Raw genomic sequence first — 5,483 nt, 5'->3', positions numbered from 1 at the left:
GTCTGCTGTTAGCCTGATGGGATATCCTTTGTAGGTAACTTGATGTTTTTCTCTTGCCAATCTTAGTATCTTGTCTTTGTCTGTGGTTTTGGTCAACCTGGCTATAATGTGTCTTGGAGATGTTCTTCTTGGGTTGATTCTATTTGGGGTTCTTTGTATTTCTTGGGACTGGATTTTTGAGTGCCTCTCTAGGTTTGAAAAATTTTCTTGCAGGATTTCACGGAATAGATTATCCATGCCCTTATGGGTCTCTTCACCTTCTGGAATGCCAATTATCCAGATGTTTGGACATTTGATGGTATCTAGTACTTCTCGTATATTATTTTCAAATTTTGGGGCAATTTTCTCAGTCTTTGTGGTGGATTTTTCTAGGCCAGCAATTTCCTCTTCTATGTCTGTGATTCTATTTTCTGTATGATCTAGTCTGCTTTTAATACTTTCAAGGGAGATTTTGACTTCATCTCTAACAGGTCCCTTTGATTCATTTTTAAAGTGTGTAATTCCTCTTTTAGATCTTGCAAGAATTTCCTCACCTCCTGGAACTCTTCAACTTCTTTCTCTTTTCTCTTCAGCAGTTCTTTGTCTCTTTTCTCTTCCATGTCTGTTAGCTTCACCATTATGAATGTTCTAAATTCTTTATCAGACATTTCCATGATTTCCTTTGAACTGCTGTGGATGAAGAGGAGTTATTCTTTTCCCTTGGAAGAGAGGTATTTTCTTGCTTTCCCATATTTCTTGTGGTCCTGCAGTGATTTCTAGTCATCTGATAAATGGTGTGTTTCTTCCTAATTCTTGAAGTTCAGTGTGAACATTCAGGAGCAAGCAGAAAGAGATGATCTAAAATCTCTTGGTCATTCCGTTGTGATCACTTTGTGCAGTAGATTTAGTAGATATTGAAGAATATGTTAACCCTAATAGTATTTGAATGTTTAGCTACAGTGCCCTTAGATCCATCTGGAAACACAGTAAATGGATATTGAAGAGTGAAGAAGGTGAAAAAAGAAAATGAAAAAGAGAGAGCAAAACAACAAAGAAACAGAAAAAGAGACAAAAAATAAAAAAATAAATGTTTTTCTTTTTTTAAAAAAAGCACAAAATAGAAAACCTTGCTGCACAAAATGACTATTTCACAGGAGTCATGAGGGATCTTCTCCTGAAGGCCTGGCCTCTCCTGTCTGGGTGATAGGACCAGAGGGGATTATTAACAAGACAAAAGGCGGAGCTCAGAGTCAGAGAAAAACTTTACCTTTAAAAAAGTTTTCAAAAGGGAAAATTTAAAAAAAAAATGAAAAGACAGAAGCAGGTAGAGACAGAGACAGAGACACAGAGACAGAGATAGAGGGCCAGAGGAGAGCTCCCTACCATGCTATATTGTTTGCTGGAGGCTGAATTATCAGTAGAAAAATCTTCATTTCTCTTGTACCCTGAGTTCAGGAAGTTACAACTTTCAAAAATGTAGTATATAAACAAACATAAAGCCAGCCAGGATAATGTAGCATGTATCTCATGAAAAATATCAGAATTTCTAGAACACATTAAACACCTATAGCTACTTCTTTTTAGACCAAATTATAAATATATGAGGTGATTATCAATACTTGTATGTCAGCGGCACCAAGAACACTTTTCTTGTTTCCAACTTTTAAAAATTCAAGTTTATTCAAGTTTCATATATACAATCCCACATCCACTTTTTTTAGTAACTTTGGAATGGTAGCTATAGACAACTTTAAAGCTTGAGCTCCTTCTGAATTTCCCAGTGTTTTTGCACTCTTTTTCAGACGAGCTTCCCCTTCAAGAGCCAGTTTTATCTTTATAAGATCTGTAATATCATTCTCTCCCAGGACACAAGGAACACTGAGGAATACTTCCTCATTTATCCCATAGAGGCCCTTGATTACACTGGAGACCAGATGTGTTCCCCTAAGATCCTTCAGATGCTTTCTGTTAAGTCAGCTACAGACAGGCCAATGGCCCAGTTAGTATAACCCTTCATTTTAATAATCTCATAAGCACTAGCAATCACTTCTTTGTGGACATTATTCCAGTGCTCAGGATCAGTTCCTATGTCTGAGTTCAGATCCTGCAGAGGGATGCCAGCAATGTTAATCCCACTCCACACAGGAATACTTGAGTCTCCATGCTCTCCAAGGACCCACCCATGGCCCCTTTCAGAGTCCAAGCTTCTGCCCAGTCAAGAACTGGAAATGAGCAGTATCCAGATTACAACCACTTCTGATTATGTAGTTTTTGAGGAAAGCACTCAACTTCCAGGCTACATGGGTTAAGATATCCACTGGGTTGGAAACAACAATCAGTTTGCAGTGAAGGATATACTGGATGATACCAGAAATCATTAACTTAAAAATGGCCACATTTTGCTGGACTAAATTAAGGCACATTTCTCCTTTTTCTTGGCACGAACCTGCTGTGATAATTACTAGGTTGGAGTTTGCAGTGACAAGGTAATCTTTGCTACAAATAATATTTGGCATTTTCATGAAAACATCTATGTTTTTTGTGGCATTATCCATAATTGTTAAGATATGGAAACAACTGAAATATCCACTAACACATGAATGGATTGAAAAAGTTTTTCACATGTACACTATGGAATACTACTCAGCTAAAACACACACACACACACACACACACACACACACACACACGCCCCTAGCATGTGTTAGAAATTGGATGAATATGGAAGATTTACTCTGAGTAAAGCAAGCTGGTCTATAAAGGAGAGAGATGAGATGTACTCACTTAATATATACCTAATGTCTGCACTCTATAGAGGGAACTGAAAGATTGGAGTATATAGTTTCATGGAAAACAGTTTCAGATATCAGATACAGTGTGGAAAAATGTTAGGAGCTGGGGGAGGGTGAGAAGAATAGAATCAAAGGAAAAAGTAGAGAAGCAGGACATCAGGGAGATGCAGAAGTAAAGGGTTGTCTGTTGATCATAGCATGTATGAAATGTTTAACTGGACTAGTATACAGTGTGTTCATGCTGGGAAAATTTATTTTATGACTGCTGTTATTGTACAGTGATTAAATATATAAAATAAATTTTTTGAGAGATTTTCACTATAGGGCGCGTGCGCTCGCCACACAGACAGAGAGAGACATAGAGACAGAAAGCGAGAAATCACCCCCCAGGGGGGATGGTCACGCTGCAATCCCTTCTCCTCCATTCTCCTCGCGGGATCTTGGGCACGCACACACACGCGCCCGGCGTGAGTTTTAAGCCAATGGGTCCGGGACGCGAACCACAGTCGACTACGTGGGAGTCCAGCGACATAGCCATTACACTAACTGCTGGTTCCTAAATTTTAAAAATTAATTAAAAATAAATTAAAAGAAATGTGGGGAAAAATTAAGTAAAAGTTTAAAAAATAAAACTTTCTGTGTGGCAATGATAGAATTGTGTATTTTTTAGTTGTTGGATGAAATATTCTAGAGATGTCTGTGAAATCCATTTGATTTATGGTATTATTTAGATCTTTTATCTTTATTTATTTATTTTTATTATAGATGACCTGTCTAGCAGAGACAATGGGTTGTTGAAATCCCCAATGATTATTGTGTTGCAATATATCTCTTCCTTTAACTATTAAATTCTCTGTCATATGTATTTGAGGGCTCCAGTGTTGGAGTAATATCTTCCTGGTGAATTAGCCCTTTTAGTATTAAATAGTATTCTTCTTTGTCTCTTAATACATCTTTTGTCTTGAAGTCAATTTTATCTGATATCAGTATTGCAATTCCAGCTTGATTCCAGTTTGTTTCTACCTGCATGGAATATATATTTGCAACCCTTTACCTTCAATCTATGTATTTCTTTATCAATGAAATGTGTTTCTTTTAAGCAGCATATAGATGGCTCCTGTTTTTATCCATTTAGCCAATCTATGTCCTTTAATTAGATAATTTAATCTATCAACATTCAATTTTATAATTATTATTAACAGACATTTCTTCCATTTTGTTAACCATTTTCTTGGTTGTTTTTTGTTCTCTTATTTCTATTTGTCTCTTTTTAGTTTTCCTGATATAGTACTTCTTTCAGTATCTCTTGAAGAGCTAGTCTAGTGTTGGTAAATTCTTTCAATTTTTGCTTATCAGAATTATTTTATTTGTTCTTCCCATTTGAAGGCAAACTTGCAAAGTATCATATTCTTGGTTGAAATTGTTTTTCTTTTAATGTTTTAAATATGTCTTTCTATTCTTTCCTTACCTACATTGTTTCAGTTGAGAGGTCTGATGTTAGCCCAATAGAATAACCTTTATAAGTTACTTTATATTTTTCACTTGACACTTTTAGAAATATTATATTTATTGTTGAATTTTACCTATCTGGTTATGATACCAGGAAGGGGAGGGAAATGAATCTTTTTATGTTGATCTTATTTGGAGTTCTTTTTATTTTGGGTGCCTAATTTCTCCAGATTTGAAAACTGTGGAGCGCCCCCGCCCATCGCCCTCAGTGCCTATTTCAAAATGGTGCTCAACAGAAGCCCGCTGAGCACTCAAAGCAGTAAACAACTTTAAGGAAGTAGGGCAGTGGGGAGCATGGAGAGCATGGGAACACCGCATGCAACCAATCCTCTTTCGAGGACTGGCTTCCGTGCACGTGGACAATGATCTGATTGGCTAGGGGCCCTTTATAAGGCCCCCAGGAAAGGGAAAGGGGAAGAACTTCTGTAACATAGCCTGGGGAAATAAAGTGCTGAAGAGAAGACCGTCTCCGGAGTCGTCAGTTGCACGACAAGTGGTGGCCCGTACGGGGAACCGTCTTCTGCGTCAAGAGCGGCCAGAACTCTAGCACTCCAGGGCAGCCGGCTGGTAAAGTCTCAGAAGGTAAGAGACACCGTTCATAATTCATAAGACCTCGGTATAGAGGCAGGGTTATTCACAAGACCTCGGTATAGAGGCAGGTAAAGTTAAAAGACCTCGGGATAGAGGCAGGTAAAGTTAAAAGACTTCGGGATAGAGGCAGGTAAAGTTAAAAGACCTTGGGATAGAGGCAGGTAAAGTTAAAAGACCTCGGGATAGAGGCAGGTAAAGTTATAAGACCTCAGTATAGAGGCAGGTATTCTTTCTCCTTCTTCTTTGGTGTTTTTTCTCTTTCATTTCTTCCTCTTTTCGCCCTTTGGCTGCAGGCTGGTCCTAACCAAAATGGGCAACTCTTCCTCTCACCCCCTCTTTCAGGCGCTTAAAGCGCTCTTAAAAAATTAAAAACTAAAGGACTTAAATTAAGGGATAAGACCATGTTGGGGTTTCTTCATGAAGTAGATCTCGCTGCACCATGGTTCGCGGTCTCAGGTAGCCTAAATATACCCTGTTGGGATAAGTTAGGTGGAGATATCGAAAGGGCACAACATCAGAATCAGATTTCAGGGGGAACCCTGCCCTTGTGGCGGATAATTCGTGCTTGCCTAGAAGACAAAAAATTCGCTCCGACAGTGGAACAAGGAAGGG

General features: G+C 38.4%; 1 pseudogene; it reads right to left on the bottom strand.

Moving 5' to 3' along the window:
- Nucleotides 1-1,729: 1,729 nt before the first annotated feature.
- Nucleotides 1,730-2,534, bottom strand: LOC102471151 (L-lactate dehydrogenase A-like 6B; annotated as a pseudogene).
- Between the last annotated feature and the right edge of the window lie 2,949 nt (nucleotides 2,535-5,483).

The sequence above is a fragment of the Tupaia chinensis genome, unplaced genomic scaffold (assembly GCF_000334495.1).
Source record: "Tupaia chinensis unplaced genomic scaffold, TupChi_1.0 Scaffold000397_1, whole genome shotgun sequence".
NCBI lineage: Eukaryota > Metazoa > Chordata > Mammalia > Scandentia > Tupaiidae > Tupaia > Tupaia belangeri.
The sequence above is the reverse complement of the archived record's forward strand: the minus strand, read 5'-3'. Positions and strand labels throughout refer to the sequence as shown.